The 19,479-nt window shown below is 35.5% G+C and overlaps 1 protein-coding gene across 2 annotated transcripts in view; it reads right to left on the reverse strand.

Moving 5' to 3' along the window:
• LOC128864957 (ATP-binding cassette sub-family G member 1) overlaps positions 1 to 19,479 on the reverse strand; it is a 128,250-nt gene that overhangs the window by 102,621 nt on the left and 6,150 nt on the right. Inside the window, exon 1 of one of the 2 annotated variants that reach the window (XM_054104769.1) lies at positions 14,299 to 14,481. The exons of the other annotated variant lie outside the window; for it this stretch is intronic. The gene's annotated coding sequence lies outside the window, so the exon portion shown is untranslated. Of the gene's footprint in view, positions 1 to 14,298; positions 14,482 to 19,479 lie in introns of those variants that run through there. 2 annotated transcript variants of the gene reach the window in all.

Here is a 19,479-nt window from a genome sequence, read left to right on the forward strand (position 1 = left end):
AATAATAAAAAGTATAATATAATATAACTTAAAAAGTATAATATAAAAAAATTGACATCATCGGCCTTAACAACCGCGCTGTTAGTTCTGCCTTCTCCAAACTGGATAAAGAGGCAAAGCGAATGGGTTTGGTGGTGAACGAGGACAAAACGAAGTACCTCCTGTCTTCAAACAAACAGTCGGCGCACTCGCGTATCGGCACCCACGTCACTGTTGACAGTTATAATTTTGAGGTTGTAAAAGACTTCGTGTATTTAGGAACCAGCATTAACACCGATAACAATGTCAGCCTTGAAATTCAACGTAGAATCTCTCTTGCCAACAAGTGCTACTTTGGACTAAGTAGGCAACTGAGCAGTAAAGTCCTCTCTCGACGAACAAAACTAACACTCTACAAGACTCTCATCATGCCCGTCCTAACGTATGGCGCAGAAGCTTGGACGATGACAACATCCGATGAAGCGACGCTTGGAGTGTTCGAGAGAAAGATTCTGCGTAAGATTTTTGGACCTTTGCACGTTGGCAACGGCGAATATCGTAGACGATGGAACGATGAGCTGTATGAGCTTTACGACGACATAGACATAGCGCAGCGAATAAAGATCCAGCGGCTTCGTTGGCTGGGTCATGTCGTCCGAATGGATACAAACGCTCCGGTTTTGAAAGTATTCGATGCGGTACCAGCTGGTGGTAGCAGAGGAAGAGGAAGGCCTCCTCTGCGTTGGAAAGATCAGGTGGAGAAGGACTTGGCTTCACTTGGTGTGTCCAATTGGCGCCGGTTAGCACGAGAGAGAAACGACTGGCGCGCTTTGTTAATCTCGGCCAAAATCGCGTAAGCGGTTATCGCGCCAATTAAGAAGAAGAGAATATAAAAAAATGTTATTTAAAAAAATATAATTTAAAAAAATATAATTTTAAAAACTATAATTTTTAAAACTACAATTTAAAAAAATATATAATTAAAAATAAAACAATGTAAAAAAATATAATTTTAAAAAATGTTATTTTAAAAAATGTAATTTTAAAAAATGTTATTATATTGTAAAAAATATAATTGTATGTAATTTTAAAAATATAATTAAAAAAAATAAAATTATATTAAGTGAAACAATAAATTTGAAGGTAAGAAACAATTTCGTGTAATATTTTCGTTCATAATAAAATGTTTTTGAAACCTTCATTTATCAATTTCAATTTTCAATTTCTTAACTCATCCAAGACTAGTGATTTTTGTCCCAAAAAGGACTAGTATTTTTTGTGTCTATTATGAACTAGTTAATTAACTGGTATAAGACTGACGCAGATGCTTACTAATTCGTTAAATGATCTGATGGTGATGCATTGGCTAATAATTGACATAGCACTAATTACTCATTCAGTGACGTACATACCACCACGACATCGTAGTGTGAAAATAACTGTTACTAGTATTGAAAAAATATACAAAGCGAGCGAGTGCAGCTGCAAAGCAAATTGGTGGTAAAGTAGTTTATAGCTACTAGTGATTTGACTAGTTGACTAGTTCTATTGAAACTAGTTACTTTTGCACTGGTTACGTTTGCAACTAGTTTTTATTGATAGTAGTTATTTTTGCAAGTGGTTACTTCTGCAACTAGTTACTTTTGCAACTAGTTACTATTACAACCAGTTACTTATGGAAATAGTTCTTTCGGGAACTAGTTACTTTTGAAACTGGTTAATTTTGCAATTTAATTGCTTTTGTAACTAGATACTAATACAACTAGTAACCATATGAACTCGTATCTGCTTTCCGAGATCTAAATAAATCGGATATCATATTGGTAATCGTTAATAATGACAATTCCAAATGCAATTAGAAACTGTTTGGTCGTCATCTTCCAATCCAATATACAGGTATGATTGTATAACTATTATTAACTTTATTGTTGTTATTATTGTATAGTTTTACCTAGTTTAGTAGTAGAATGTTTGACATTCAAATTTGAAAAAGGCAAGCTAAGAAGCACCACAGATTAGTAACTCCTAAAACACCCAGGTGCAAGAGCCCACGGTATTCAAAGCTCTGAAAAGGAAAAGGGTAGATAGTCATAAGAAAAGGAGCAGAGAAATAGAGATGGGATAGAATAGAGACAGAGACAGATACAGAGATTTCTATTCCTGCGAGAATTTTGAAGATTCTTTGGCAAATCTGAGAGAAAGAATTTCGCTAATTCCCATGACATCGGAATCCAAAATTTGCAGCCTTGCTCTAGCATAGGCAGGACACGCACAGAGAGAATGCTCAGTGCTATCCTCAATGATTCCAATGGTGGTCATATGCTGATTCTATGGGTTGTGTCTTGTAATCATAACGACCATCAACCGAACGAATTGTGTAGAATGTTTAGAATTACAAGTTTTTGATATTTTTTCAAATGTGAGTTTCTCAAGTGCCAAGAAACTGGAACACTTCTATATGGATATCAATAAAAAGAAATAAAAAAATCAAGTTTAGTTTGCTATTAAATTATTTATTAAGTGAACTAATTTACAAAAAAAAAAAAAAAAAATTCAGTCTTATTTCTTTTTTTAATGTCGAAAAAATAAGACGAAAATTCGACATTTTTGTTAGAGACTCCTGTAAAATTATATTTCTTTCTTCAATATTTTCAGCTCAGAGTTAGTTAAATTTACAAAAAAAAAATTCGTAAGCAATGTAAACAAATTATTTCTTGCTTTCCGTTGAAAATCGGAACTGCGCGGCAATCATGAATTCCGATGCCGCAGCTTGGCGAAAAAATACGAAAAAAAATCTCAAATATAACTAACCAGTATTGCCAGAATAGCTTCAAAGTTTCAAAGAATTCAAAACGTTTAGATTCTTCTTAAAAACTTTTACAAAATGCTTATAAACCAGCCTATTGATGTTATTTTTCCTTTTAAATCGTCCTTTTGATTTAACCTAAGATCACTGATAGTGCATATGTCGATGGGTCTCAGCCCAAGGGCTTCAGCCTGCGTCACAAAAGAATACTTTTTTTGGTTAGATAAAATAACAAAAAATATCACATACGATTCTTATCAAGATGCAATCGATATATCGAAATATGCGGGCATCTGTACCTTTCCAATTATTTTAAAATGTTCAACCGATATAAAAAAATTTAACTCGTATACTTAGTCTTCTTGTATTAAACTCACCGAAATGAAAAGTGAAAAAAAATAAACAAACGAAAAAAAAAATTAAACCCACCGAAGTGAAAAAAGTAGACCATTTAAATTATCTGTTCAGGCTAAAGTAAAACAATTTGGCAAAAAATGTCCGCTATGTGTTGTAAATTTTTATTAAGCACATAAAAGTATGTGTGTAGGAGTTTAAGTGATGTTACATCCTGCAATTGGCTAGCAGTCGCATGTTACAGCGAATCGTGTATCTCTTTCTTATTCAACTACCTCAAGCCGCAAACGGTAGGAACAGAAAACGAAGAAGCAAAATGCACTTTATTATTGTGCGATTGTGTGTATGGGTGTGAGTATGGGTGGGAGCCATTGCGGAAGCTCTCACTGCCGTTGGTTATGAGAAATTGGGTACGATGATGCGTATTTTCTGACATTATGGCGCGTGGAATAGCTAATAGCCTACTCGCCTACAAAACTTTATAGCTTTAAATTTCACGGGATTCTCGATAAAAATGCGAGCTAATGCAAATTTGACAAGGCCGTATGCGTGTGGTAGTGGAGTGCGTGGGAAAGAATAATTCCCTTTTTCTTTATGGTTTGAGAGTAGGAGTAAAATGCCTGGCACACGCGATGAAATTATTGTGAGTAAAAAAGGAGCGAGAGAGAAAGTGTACGAGAATCTCAATTTCTCCTACGTTTGTGCGTTGCAAATGCTGTAATGTTCTAAATTTTTTATTTTTAATTTTGTTGATTTATTATAATAACGATTATTTTATTTTTTATTTTTATTATTTTTGTTATTTATTATTTATTATTTATTGCTATTTATTACCACTTTTATTGTTGTTACTATTATTATTATTAATTTTACTTCACTGTTTGCTAGTACAAATTTGCTTGTTGGATTTAATTTAAGCAAATAATTTTCATAATTTTTTCGCATTTGATTCACCATTTTGCTGACGAAAAAAATACTACATGCATGCATATTTACTTACTCATTCGGGGTGTAGGTGGGTATGTTTGCATATATTTACCAAAAATCCGTGTGCAAATACTACACGTTAATTGGACTGTGGCTTTGCGGTTTGTTGTGTGAATGATTTCTCTTTTTGATGAATGAATTCTGATGGTCAATTAAAACATATTTTTCATTTAAATTAATATTTTTATAAATCACTCGAGAGGAAATCTGAAAACTCGGGTTGAAATAAATTAGTTAATTTAATTTTGCTTTAAAATATTTGATTTATCGCATATCCAATAAAGTTAAGCTTAAAATTTTAGTGTAATAATACAAAGTGTGTCAGCCAGTTTGAGGTACGCGCATTCAAAGTTTTTTATTTTAATTTTTGATTTTAACCCACTATAACTCTCGCTGCTGAATTATATTATTAAAATTTTTTCTTCAATTTTTTTACATATTCGGATATCAATTTTTTATAGCATATTTTTTTCATATTAATTGTTTAGGTAGCTCTTTTTGTTAAAATATTTTGTTCCAATACTTAATTTTAAAATGTATTCGGCATATTTTGCATTTATATAACTGTCAAGTCAGCGTACATAAAAATAAAACCAAAAATAAAATATTATGAATTCTCAAGATTAGCCGTTGGACCTTTGGGCGGCCGTGGGGCTGATTTTCCCATATGTGGTGATGGTCATATGGTAGCCCAGAGCGATTAACCTCAGCCTAATTTCTAAGATATGCAGATCTAGTAAATATACTGGAGGAACCTACTGTTTTAAGCCGCATACGAAAGGCATACGCTTTTTTTTTAGGAGCTTTTTGACAACAGAAGTACACTCGGAGGTTTGTCATTGCTTGCATTTGAAGTTTCATGCACGGAGACTCGAACCTCTGCACTTCCGAATGATAGTCACGCATCAAACCATTCGCCTACGGCGGCCGCCTCTGTTACCTCTGGATATTGCAAAATATCAGATCTGAGTTTCTGAGAAATTGTTAAAACTCATTATGAAAATGGTCGATCTTTAAGAACATCATATCGCGAAATTCGTAATTTGTTTTGGTAGAAATAATCAGCCGAATGAGTCGACAATTCAAGGGTTGGTGAAAAAATGCTGGATCGCGAACCAGAAGAGGTTAAAAGTGAGCGTATTACCAAGCAGTTTCCTAGTGACTTATTCATTTACGTGATGGGTCCTAAACCCAGCGCACAACCAGATATTCTGGGTTGCTTCGACTTCGCACATTAGCTCGCTCTCGAACGGATGCTCTGCAGCTAACTTGAGGATAATTGGGCGAAGCCCGTACGCAGCTCACACTTGAATCATATCGTTCCGGCCACTCCCATATGAATGGTGATTAGAGACTTTTTACACTTGTGTGGACTTCTACATATGGAACCAACTGCCGAGCTGCATAAGTTTTACGACGATATAGAGATAGCCTCGCGAATAAAGATCGACAGGCTTCGTTAGCTGAGTCATGTCGTCTGAATGGATACAAACACTATAGCTCTAAATTTTTGAGTTTTTTGAAAATGAGCACATAATATGCTTTATTCACGTGGTGTTTTGGGTTTCGGCTCATGTGGATAGCGCTATTTAGCCACCTGTGGACTGGCTTGCATGACAAACTCGTATAGCCATGTCTCATCACCTGTTATGATGCGCTGGATAAACGTTGGGTCCGAATTCACTTGCTCAAGCATGTCTTCACCTTTTTCCGATGAATTTTTTGAAAGAAATTCAACTCTCTTGGAACGAGTCGAACAGCCACGCGTCCCATGCCCAGTTTAATCGACCCACTGAAGCGGCTATTCGAGCTATTGTGACTAAATTTTGAACCAAATTTACATTATTGGGTATCAAATCACCAACACGCTTACGTAGAGTGCGAACTGAAGAAAATATCGCAGCTGTATCGGCCGGTATTAATGATGACCATCAATTATCGATTCGTCGCCGTTCGCAACAATTGGGCCTCTGTTACTCAACAACGTGGAAAATTTTGCGAAAGGATTTAGGTGTGAGGCCTTTCAAAATACAGCTGGTGCAAGAATTGAAGCCGAACGACTTACCGCATAGCAGAATTTTTGGTGAATGGGCTCTTGGAAAGTTGACCGAAGATCCACTTTTTTATCGAAAAATTGTGTTCAGCGACGAAGCTCATTTTTGGATCAATGGGTACATAGATAAGCAGAATTGTCGATTTTGGAGTGAAGATCAGCCAGAAAAACTGCAAGAGCTACCAATGTATCCAGAAAAGGTCACAGTTTGGTGCGGTTTATGGGGTGGTGGTATCATTGGACCGTACTTCTTCAAAGATGCTGCGAATCGTAACGTAACTGTGATTGGTGAGCGCTACCGTGAAATGATATCCAACTTTTTTTGCCCAAAATGCAAGAGCTTGACTTGCACGACATGTGGTTTCAGCAAGACGGTGCCACGTGCCACACAGCACGCGAAACAATGGACTTGTTGAGAGGCGAGTTCGGTGAACATTTTATTTCACGTTCGGGAGCTGTCAATTGACCACCCAGATCGTGCGATATAACGCCTTTAGATTATTTTTTGTGGGGCTATGTTAAAGCTCATGTCTATTCAGACAAGCCTTCTTAAATGAAAGCATTGGAAGACAACATTAAAGCATTTATATGTGAGATACCGACCGAAACATTGGAAAGAGTATGCCAAAATTGGACTAAGCGATGGACCATTTGAAGCGCAGTCGTGGTCAACATTTGCATGATATAATCTTCAAACATTAAATTATATGCACTGTATTATCGATTTAAATAAAATTTGCATGAATTTTTCTGAATTTTACGTGTATTATTTTGAAAAACTTTCCTATTACTCTTAAAAAATCACCTTTTATATATGTATGTATATAGTAGGGCGGGTCGATTTAAAAATCGCTCATTGCTCTGTGAAAATCATATTCTAGGGATCTAAATAAGAAACTATGCCGAAGGAGCCATACCTCTAAAACGAGTTCTGATGTCCCCCAATTTGGATCGAACGAAAAATCCCACTTTGACCCATTTAGAGTGCTTCAATCGAGTCCAAATGTATGACCGACCCCCACTAACTTTGCACGGCCGATCCACCCATACCAGTGGCACACCCCCTGGAACTCCCCTGGGGGGTTCCCCATACAATCATTTCAAAATATCACCATTTTTGGCCTTTACATGAGAAAAGAAACTAAAAAGTTCGACCGAAATTGGGGGACATCAGAATTCATTTTAGAGGTGTGGTTCCTTCGGCAAAGTTTCTAATTTTGATCCCTAGAATATGATTTTCACAGAGCAATGGGCGATTTTTTTGCCTCCCCACAAATCAACCCGGCCTAGTATATAGGGTTGGCACAGGATTTATGATCTTTTAAAGCGAATTAACCAGTGAAGAATAAACTTTATTTCCATAAAAATTGATTAAATTATTATTTAATATTTATTTATTATTAATTATTATAAAATACCAATGAATTGCCAGAACTTGTGAATAAGTCTATAAAAGGTGGCGCAAAATTAAGCACCTTGTATATTATTATTATATTATAATATAATTTGCGCCACTTTGTACGACACTTCCTAAAACCTAAATTTTCACACAAATTTATTGCCCAAAAACATTTCATCTCGCGTAACAAAAAATAAAAAATATTCAGAGCGTAAAAATACCTTCTTTTCCAACTATTCCTCTTCTAGTTTTACAATTTCAAAAAAAAAAAAAGAAACCAACTGCTTTCTATTTTCAATTTTCAATTCCATCCGTTATCTTGTCTACTTACTACCGACCATAATTCAGGAAGCAGCACTTCCGTTTCTCAGTTAGTTACGGCCATAAGCAACGGAAATAGCTTTATCTTCCTTTTGGCCGGGAACGAGGAAGCAACGTGGCAAAGCGTCAATATTGGCTTGGCAAATCGTCAATATTGGCTTGGCAAAGCAGTTGCATTGCCGTGAGGATTGACTGCCAATAATGTGCATGGATGTCCTTGACCCGATGTTTGTATGTATTAGAGAAGTTGTTAACACTAAATTGTTACTAGTTGCACACTCAATTAGTTATACAGCTGGATATAATATACGATTTGCATTTCAAGTGAGTGACTTAAGTACTTTAATGGTACAGACGCCTACAAATATGTGTTTGTATGTGTGGATGTTATTTGTATGCAAATAAAAACGTCAGGTGGCTTTTAAAACAAACACTTTTTCATTATTCAATATATAATATTTACATTGCTGTCGTGCTGAGGGCCAGCCTGTATTATCAGCCACCCTTTGTAGGTAAAGAGTTCTGAGGTGAGAATTAGATTCTTCTTAAAATCTTTTGGAAGTAATCTCGAATTATAGGCTCCTTCTTATTCTTCTTGATTGGCGCGATAACCGCTTACGCGATTGTGGCCGATTTTAATAAAGCGCGCCAGTTGTTTCTTTCGCACACCTTCCTCATCCTCTGCTACCCCCAGCTGGTATCGCAACGAATACTTTCAGAGCCGGAGGGTTTGCGTCCATTGGGACGACATGACCCAACCAACGAAGCCGCTATGTCGTCGTTAAGCTCATACAGCTCATATAGAGAGAATACTAGCGAACAAATTTTAACACTTCTCTAGAATTTCATTTAACTTTCATTATATTCTTTATTATCCGCCTACACCGCATTCGACACCAATTCCATGCTTTTAACAATCTGGCTTGAAACAATGAAATAAGTGTTTCGTTTGAGTCTAAAAAGAAAAAAATCTGAAAAGCAATTTCTCTTCCAACCCACCCTGACACACATTGTTTCATTATGTCGCACTGCTTTAAGTGCAGCTGCACTCAACACAGCAGTGCTTCTGTCTGAGCAAAGAAAGCAAAGCAAGCAAATAAAGCGACAGCCGGCATGTGGTAGCGACACGCCAAGTCAATTCTGCGGCTGCACAAATAGCCAGCACCTTTGACTTATTCTGCTGTTTATGCAAAAATTGTGCTTTTGCCACGTTTCTCGACCAAAACTCTCGGCATATACCAATTCCCATTTGCACTCGAAAAAATGTAAGTGCGCGCGACGACGCGCTTGGGTACAAAATACAAAAAAAAAACGAAGCAGAGTTCTAGCGTGACTATAAACAGAAAATGAAATACCATACGTACATACGCGCATAGGTAAGAGCAAAACTTCAACACAGACATCAAAGTTAGTAAACAAACAAAATTTGCAAGTTTACGAAGGACAAACTGCTTGCAATGGTACATATCAAGCAAACGTTGGCCTATGAGCAACAAAAAACATTCAAGCAATAGGCACATTTAGAAAGCACAAAGCCAGCACAGACCGCTCGCATTTAAGGCAGATTCTTTAACATACATCCATATATAGATAAATAAAAGAAGTATAAATTATGGCTTCAGAAAGTAGGCAAAAAAAATTAAATTCTGTCAGCTGTCACTTAATGATTTATACACATGCAAGAGGCGCAAGAGCATGAAGCGAGTGTAGTGAAGTATGGAAAGTACTTCGATGTATGTAAGCCTGTATGTAGGTATGTATATATAATATTGTATGCACGCCAACGTAGAAAAGTTGCAAATACGCTGTGCTAAGTATAATTTGTAATTAGCAACTGCCATGCAAATTGTTCGCACGCTTCATTTGCATTCAATTACATTTGTTTAGCGAAAATGATATGACGAATATGAAAGTGAATAGAGGAAGAATGAGTCGCAAATGGCTAGCCAAGTCTGCAATTGAAATTATGATGACACATAGCGTAATTGGATCTCATCTACATTTGAATTTTTCGGCGATAAAAGGAAAGAAATGTATAAAATCAGCATAAAAATATTAGACGCGAGAGAGCAGCAAATTAATGCAAACTTTAAGGTAACAAAACCTGCAGGTAACCAACAAAGAAAGTTTCAAAAAGTTTCTATAAAAGTTATTATTTAGACACCATGCGTTGCAAGGTGGAATAGATTCGAATGTATTGTATGTAACTACTGGGTGGCGCAAAATTAATCATCTAATTTTGTTTTTGCAAAAACTTGGAAAAAAAATAAAAAAAAATTCTGAGTAATGCAAATCTTAATTTTGATATTTACGCGTCCCATTGCTAGTCTGTTTGTATGCATGCTGCAGCAGTCTAATTTACAAATATCAAATATGATTGACGTACGACGCCATTTTCAAAAATTTCAGAGATTTTGCCACACCTTGCAGTTGGGCAGACTGTAAGCGTACTGGTGGAAGTACATAGAAGTAAGCAAAGTGATTCTAGGTCTGACTACAATTACTCAGGAATGTCTATTGGGAAGCCAAGTGCTAGGTGCTATCGCTGTAAGCTGCCTTCATACATTTGCAAAGCCGACCGTTTCACCTGGAAACTTTTCGTTTAATGAAGAATTTTTAGTAGGGCAGAGTATTCTAAAAAAAAAACAATTTGGTTGCACAGTGTAAATGTTTTACGTATTCAAATAATAAAATGCAATTTAGAATAACCTAAAACGATTAAGTTAAAACGATGTCAAATACGTCAATATTAAAAAAATAACTTTATTGCACAGTGTAATTGTTTTATTTTCTCAAATTATAGGTTACGTGCCATATTACACTAATTTTTTAGTATGTGTTAAAGTATGAGAAAACCGTTAATCATAAAAAAATATAGTTTTGTTGCATAGTGTAACTGTTTCAAGTACTCAAATAACTAATCACAGTCTAGATTACGCTAAAATACTTAAGTTAAAATTATGAGAAATCTGTCAATATTAAAAAGATAATAATTTTGTTGCACAGTGTAAAAGTTTTAGGTACTCAAATAACAAAAAAGGGCAAATCTTATCGTTATGGTCTAAATGTAGTACATAAAGCTCGAGGACCAACAAGCCATTGCAAAAATATAACAGACCCACTGCAATGCTTCCAAATATTCATTACACCAGAGATCGTGGAGGAAATAGTTCAATGGACTAACATTGAGATTGCTAATCGGCAGTCCATCTTACTTGTAACTACAGATGAAGCTCAAAGGAAAGCAACTTGTTCAAATGAAATTTCTGCCTTAATTGGACTCTTGGTACTAACAGCAGTCAGCAAGGTTCAAATTTCTTATGTCGTGTCTTCGATTCGACGATAAATATGCACGCCTTCAAATAGTTGAAGACAAATTTGCCCCATTAGAAAAATTTGGGAGATGTCCATTCAAAAGTGCCGTGAAAACTATACGCCTAGAGAATATTTTCGATTGACGAGCAACTACTGGCGTTCAGGGATAAATGTGGCTTCCGGATGTATATTCCAAACAAGCTAGCAAAATATGGACTCAAAATGGTAATGATATGTGATAGCGGTACAAACTACATGGTTGATGCTATGCCGTATTTGGGAAAAGGATCAAACAAAATCACCTTTCCACTTGGTGAGCACTACTTAAAAGAGTTGACTAAAACTGTACATGGTTCAAATAGAAACGTTACAATGGATAACTCGTTTAGTTCGGTTTCTCTTGCTAAATCACTGTTATGCGAACTATATAAGCTGACAATGGTTCGAACTCTACGCTCTACTAAGCGAGAGATTAGAGATTATAAAAGGTCGTACGTGTAATACGTCAATGTTTTGCTATGATAATGAGCTGACGTTTCTATCATATAAGCCGAAGCCGAGTAAAGTAATATATTTATTATCATCCTGTAATGAGGAAGGAGCAGTAAACCCCAAATCCAACAAACCCTACATGATCGAATTTTACAACAAAACGAATGCAGGTGTTGATACTTTTGACACATTGGGTAGTGTCATGAGCTGTTCACGCAAAACAAACCGATAGCCAATGTGTCAATTTTTTGCCATATTGAACATGGCTTTTATAAACAGCCGCATTATTTATTCACACAACGTATTTCAAACAAATAAAACACCTCTTAGTCGTCCAGGTTTTATGAAAAAATTGCATTCTGCCCTTATTCGAAGTCACTTGACAAACAGACTTGAAATACCAACATTGTCTACGTCGTTGCGATCAAATATTGAAAATGTTATTTCTTATGATGAAAATACCGCAGATACTAGCCGCCAAAAAAATTTAACAAAAAAGAGAAAGATTTGCGCAATTTGTGCCCCTGCAAAGCGACGGATCACGAAATCATTTTGTGCAAAATGTAAGAAAAGTCTTTGTGGGGAACATAAAATAGAGCTTTGTGCCTCTTGTATAAAATGAGAACTTTCATTCCTTAAAGTATTTTACTTTTTTAGTTAATAGTATGCTCTTTATGAAAACATACCATTCAGTGAATAATATGTTATAAAATTCTTAATTTTTTTTTCTTAGTTTGTATTTTGTACAAAGGCCAAATGAATCAGAGCTGTGGAAATTTTACTTAATATATAATAAAAAGATTTAAGAAAAACTATTTAATATTGTTTTATTCAGAAGATATATAAATAAGGCAATGTGAATATATTGATTTTCATAGGTTTTGATAGGGATATTGTGAAAAATCCTTCAATATTAGAATAAAGTAATTTTGTTGCACATTGTAAATGTTTGAGGTACTCAAATTGCAAATTAAAGTCTATGCGATAATTTAGTTAAAGCTATGAGAAATTAGACAATATAAAAAAAAATTGTTTGTTGCACAGTGTAGCTTTTGGAATAACTTAAATAACAGGTTATGCTCTACCATATACTAACTTTATTAAGTTTGAATTATGCATGAGAAAACCGTTAATATTAAAAAAAAAAAGTAATTTTGTTGCACAGTGTAAAAATTTTAGGAACGCAAATAACAAGTTACGCTCTACAGTGCACTAAAATAATTAAGTTAAAATTATTAGAAATCTTTCAATATTAAAAAAAAGCAATTTTTTTGCACAGTGTAAATATTTGCGGTACTCAAATTGCCAGTTAAAGTCGATAAGATAATTTAGTTAAATCTATGAGAAATCATTTAATATTAAAAAAAGTAATTTTGTTGCACAGTGTACAAATTTTAGGACCTCAAATGACAAGTTACGCTCTACAGTGCACTAAAATAATTAACTTTAAATTATTATAAATCAGTCAATATTAAAAAAAAGCAATTCTGTTGCATAGTGCAACTGTTTTAGGTACTCCAGTGACAAGCTACGCTTTACCATACACTAACCTAATTAAGTTAAAATTATGAAAAATCTGTCAATAAAAATACAATTGTTTCACAGTGTAACTGTGTTAGATACTCAAATAGCAGATTACAGTCTAAAACGCGCTAAAATAATTAATTAAATTATGAGAAATCCGTTGATATAAAAAAAAATTGTTGCATAGTGTAACTGTTCTAGGTACTCAAATGAAAGTTACACTCTACCATACACTAAAATATTTAAGTAAAAACAATGAGAACAAAAAGATGAAAAATCCTTTAACATTTAAACTAAATTTTTATTCATTTTTTTTTATTCATCAAATTCTTCAGTTTTCTGCTTACAAAAATGTCCAGTATTCATAAGAAATTGAAAATAAATTTCTTAGCTATCTATTCTCGGTTGTTTGACGACCCCCATTTAACGACTCTGGGTCAAGTGGCTGTGCGCGGTAGCATTGAAAATGTTGAATAGGTGTTGCCAAAGCAAAGAAGGCATGTTGCAACATGCATACATACACCAACACCTACGAGTGCAAGCACATGTGCGAGAAAAAAAACTATTTCGAGTGCAAGTGAAGAAGCTCAAAAAGTTGTACACATACACATGCATACATAGGTGTGTAAGTGAATGCATTGATAAGTACATAGTTTTCTTTCTGGGAACATTTTTATAGAACTTAGCAAACACTTAAAGATTGCCACACATTTAGCAGCTAATGAATTCAATTTCTATGCATTTTGTTCATTGCGGCACCACCACGTGCTTATGCGGTGCGTTGCCACAAGCCTTTGGCGCAATCCAAGTGCACGCGCACCCAGCGGCAGCGTCTATTTTAAATTTGCTGCGGTTTTCGTGCCCCACGCCAAGACGGCTAGTTGTTGCAGCAGCGCGCTGCGGCAGTTGGCAGTTGGTAAAGACACACTTACACATACACACGCACACCTATGGTGATTTCATGCCACTAATTGCATTATACCACAAATAATAATTTTTTTGTTTTTGTTTTGCTTTTATGCAATGCTTATTATACAAATTATTTGTTTCTTGTACGCTTGGCTTTACCTTTGTTTAATGCCTTCTTGTCTGTTGTTGTAGCTTCTTGTCTGATTTGGTTGAATAAACAAATTACGTCGTTGAGCGCATACAAATTTCAGTAGTAGACTCAGCGCAAAATTATTCTATTAGCACTCACATAAACCACAATTTTTTCCCCAACACTTTTTCTATTTAAAATATTTCTTTAATTTAGTTTAGGCAACATTTTAAATTTTCCACTACTTTTTAAATATTTTACATATAGGTAAATATATGCACTTGCATTTACTTATTTCCTCTATTTTATTTTGGTAAAATACAAATCACGTTCACTTTTAATTTCACTTTCAGCGCCGTGCGTACCCATTGCGTTCGCGTCACATCGCAAGCAACGAATGAATTTTATCGTGTAGCCTATAAGGCTCTCCTCCATACCGGTGAGGTGGCGGTAAGTGGGGGAGGGCGTGAGATGGAGTTGCTCTGCCATTGCTCGCTGGTCGCCATTTGGTCTACAGAATCTCCGGCAAGTGCTTGATTTCAGGATTTCATTAATAGCTACAATGTAGCCGAAGCTGTGCCACAGGGTTGCCAATGCATATTTTTTATGTAAGAGGCAGAATATTTTTGAAGCTGATTTAGATTGGAAATTAGATTTGGGTTGAAAAGTTGATTTAGAGAGGAAATGGGTTTTACGTTGAAAAGAGAAATCAAGAAACAATTGGGACAGTTTCACAACGAAATGACAGCGTCCTGCATTCCTTAGCACCTGGAACAAAAAACTATGCCGGTTGGTGGGAAATTTAAGCTTTGTTTGGCATAGTTTTGATGCATGTAATTATGCGCAGGTGGTGAGATTCTTATTGCGGTTAATAACTTAAATTAAATAAAAATTTTGAAAATTTTGCAAAACTTTTTACACATCCGTCAAGAAAAAATAACACGCGCACCCGTTGCGACTATAAATTCTTATATGAAATTTTAACCAATTTTTATTAAAAAATTTCACACGTTGAGATTATAAATTTTGACATTTAATTTTAACTAATTTTTATTAAAAATGTTATTCAATCTTCAACAAAAGCTATATGAATCCAACTTTCAAGCTTTGTACGAGATTCAGAAAAATTCATAACATTTTATCCAAATCTCCAGCTTCTTAAAGAATTTTAAGAATTTTTATAAAAATTTCGAGCTTGCATTTTGAAAGCTTATTAAATTTTAGTATAGTTTAGTAAAGAGCGAATTTTGTGTTGCTAAAAAATCAGGTTGATTTGAATTTGATTGAATTTTAATATATTTGATTATAACTTTAATACAGGCAATTGAAGTTTCAAGTGCCTCAATATCGCGCAGATTTTTAAAAAATTGTTTACTTACGGTGTTGAACTTTTCCGCGAAATTAAAGAAAAGGTGTGTTTTTTAATTTTTTTTTTAAATTTTTTTTTTATATGGAATTTCTTCCGCAATTCCTCCAAGGAAAACCAAATTGAAATCATCGCGATTTTTGATTTGTGCAAACTTAAACTTAACGTTTTACGATTTGGGCACTTAAAATTTTTTTATCACTTTTAAGGTCACCTACTTAAACTTACTAAATAAGTTGATCAACAATTCCTAACATTAAAGTGACCTGTAACACAAACTATTTTCTATTATTTGATGTTCATGCACGGAAATTCGAACCTACGCACTCCCGAATGACGACCGCCCAAGAAGCTATTAAGTAATCAAATAAATTGATGAGAATATCAATCCTTGTAGAACATCCATCACCCAACACACCCGTTAAGATCTACATGGACGGATCCAAAGTGGTGGGTCAGGGCTATATTGCGAAGAGCTTTCTACCAGTGAAACCTTCAAACTACCGAATCACTTGAGTGTTTCTCAAGCAGAAATAAATGCTATTCTTGAAGCGTTAAGATGGTTAGAGATAAACAGAATATCATTAAGGGATATCTGCACTCTATCAGACACCAAAGCTGCCCTACGCTATCTGGGTACATTCCAAATAACATCAAGGAGTGTCTTACAATGTCGCCAATCTCTTAATGGGATGGCTAAACAGTATCTAGTCATCTTATGCTGGATTCTAGGTCTCAGAGATATACCAGGGAACTGTAAGGCTGATTGTAAGAGAAGGTACCTGTACCTCTCGCAACTTTTAAGTAAGAAACTTATGGGCGCACTAATCAATTCTGTAAATCCCTTGCCCTGATAGGCAAACATGGTCAAGGGTAAACTTACGTCTATCTAAGAATATTATAAAATTGTGTAGATTTCATTAAATTGAGTAGGCCCCTACTAAGGTCCCTATTGTCCATATTACATTGTCTATTAGGAAATCACGCAAGAAGATTAGGCGTTTACATGCATGATTCTTGCCATAGGAATAAGGAAACAATTGTATACCTTTTTTGCACATGCCCGGCTATAGCCAGAAGCAGGAACCGATATTTAAGATCCTACTTCTTAATGCATAAAGATAATCTATACATTTTAGGTATCAACATCCTTTTACGCTTTGTCCAAAGCTCAGGATGGTTCAATCTGGAAGGGGATTGGTAGTCCAGCTCCTGTAGTTCACAACGGACCCATTTCGTGGTCTAAGTGGCATCGTTGTTCTTATGTGCAATGCGGCTGCCAAACCTACCTAACTATCAAGTCATCAGTAGATTTGAGCCAGAATTTTAACTTTCTTTCCAAATGACCTAAATACTTGAATCCTGCAACTTCATGAAAGATGAATTAATCCGCTAGGTGGCGCCGGGGCCAAAATGTTTGAAAGACATGTATTTATAAACTGATTTCATTAATATATGGAATATATTTTATTTATATGAAAAGAAATAACCCGCAAAATATTTAACTGATAGGTGGCGCAGGGGTCGAGGCATTTGGAAGACGCGTATTATAAATTATTATTTTATGGAAACAAAGGATTTTACTTTCTTCGTTTCTGCTAATCAAAAATATGAGAACACCCACGACAGTCGGTTCTACGTCACCGGCACGACCCGCATCTACATATATCCGGCCAAGAACTATTCCTCCAAGAGCATTTCCCGTACTTGTATGCGGAAATTTATGCGGCTACAACAACAACAACATTATAAAATGACTAAAATTTCTTTTCAACTTTTCGTGCATCAACAATTTTTCATACCCACAAAAATTAGTTATTACAAACATGGCAACCACGCCCGCATTTCCGATTTAAGAGGACCGAGAACTTTCAACTTGTTTTCAAGGCTTGTTGCACAGTACACAGCTTTGTTTCTTCCACAGCACAGAAATTATTTGAAATTTATTATTTATTTTACCACTAATTTTTTCACATTTTTTCTTTAATTTTCAATCAATAAATAGTAACTATCCAGCACTTTTTATACAATTAAACAAGAATAAAGTTTGTTGCTAGCCTCTACTCAACTCGCTATCTCGCTTTTGCGCTTTCGCCGCTACTCTCTTCATCAAAGCTTGCTCTTAGTAAATTCAGCATCCTAAAGGTATTCGATGGTCTGTCTCTCTCTCTTTTTTACTCCGCTGACCTACAAAATTGTGTCTCACAGTTGTTTGTGAGCTCGGTTGTCTGCCTATTTGTACATATTTACAAATATATTTGCACTGTGGTTTTTGTTAGTGTGCTCAATTGGTCGTGGTCCTACCCTAATTTTCTTTCCAGTAACCATGTTTTTTTTATCTATAAACTTACATGCACACATCCACAAAAATGTGCCAAAATGAATATACATACGAGCAGATATCCCGATATGCTTGTGTGTATGTGTGACTGTGTGTGGGAGCGGATACTGAATGGCCTTTGAAATCAGGCGACTTTTATAGTGGTTTGGCTGTTCGTGTGCGTGAACTTTGTTGGACAAATACTTGAGAATAGGTCATTGATAAGTAGCTGATGGTAGACGAAAAATGTGGTTGATAGTATCAGCTCAATACATACACGCACATAAATGTTTCTATAAAAATTTGCTGACAACTAATAAACATTTTTGACTAATATAAATATAAAAAAGGTAGATAAGTTTATATAACAGGATGAAGTGTTATATAATTTAATAGTAAAATATAAATTTTAATAGCAACCTGATGTGTATTATTTTGGTGCAACCTATACGCATCATCATCTATTTCCAGAGTTCCAGGTTGGAGCATACGAACTATAGTAGAACTCCTTTAAGGCCTAACAATTAGTCTCAGTATATAAAAAAAAACATAATGAACCATTTCCTTTTATTATTAAAAAAAAAACCAATTTAGCTGTTTGAAATTTGCCGAATAATTTCAATTTCATACTAAAACACCTACAGTAGTCTTGAATCCATTAACGTAATTTAAATTTTGTTCATCTACGTAGCCTCAACTACGTTCATATAGCCTCAACTCTTATTTCTCGATAATTCTTGAGTCACTACGAGCGTTTCAAGATATCTTTAGGGCAGTGTGATGGCCCCCACAGACCCAGATGCGGTGTCTGCGCTAACTTCTCCATTGAAAATCTATCAAATCTATCTGGGTATTACCCAGAGCGAAAAAAACTGAAAGTCCATCCATCTTCCATCAGCTTCCTTCCTCGCACCATTTGCTAGACATATAAAACTAAAGAAAGTTAAGGGCTTGCCGGAAATCCGAGCACCTCTACTTACTTCATTACCGAGTTACAGCCTGCCGAATAATGTCTCTCCAGGTGTTTCTGTTTTGCGCACACCTTTTCTAGTTTCTTAAGCCAAGACAAGCCAGATCATCTTCAATTCTTCCACCGGACACGAGAACTTCCTTTCTGCCGTTGGCCGCCAATTACCATCTCACCGGACCACTTCCTGCCATGCGGACGACATGACCCAGCCACCTTAGTCGCTGCAGGGTGACTCGTTTGACTATATCAATATCTCCGTACAACTCATATATCTTGGGGTTCATTTGAATTCGGTAACCGTTATCGGAGTCGTCAATAGAAAGCGGGTTGTCATCCGAGGCAATTTTTTCATTGACTTTGTATTTTCATTGGTTGGTGTTTTTATGTGAGGGGTCCCAAACCCAGCGTATAACCAGATATGCTGTGTGGTTTCGCCTCTCACATTAGCTCGCTCTCAAATGGATGTTCGGAAGCTACCCAGAGGATACAGAGGTAGCGCGGAAGTTGTGAGTTACTTTTACCGTATGTAGAATGATCGCTCTGTCACTTCTACA

Source organism: Anastrepha ludens, chromosome 5 (assembly GCF_028408465.1).
Source record: "Anastrepha ludens isolate Willacy chromosome 5, idAnaLude1.1, whole genome shotgun sequence".
In the NCBI taxonomy this organism is placed as follows: domain Eukaryota; kingdom Metazoa; phylum Arthropoda; class Insecta; order Diptera; family Tephritidae; genus Anastrepha; species Anastrepha ludens.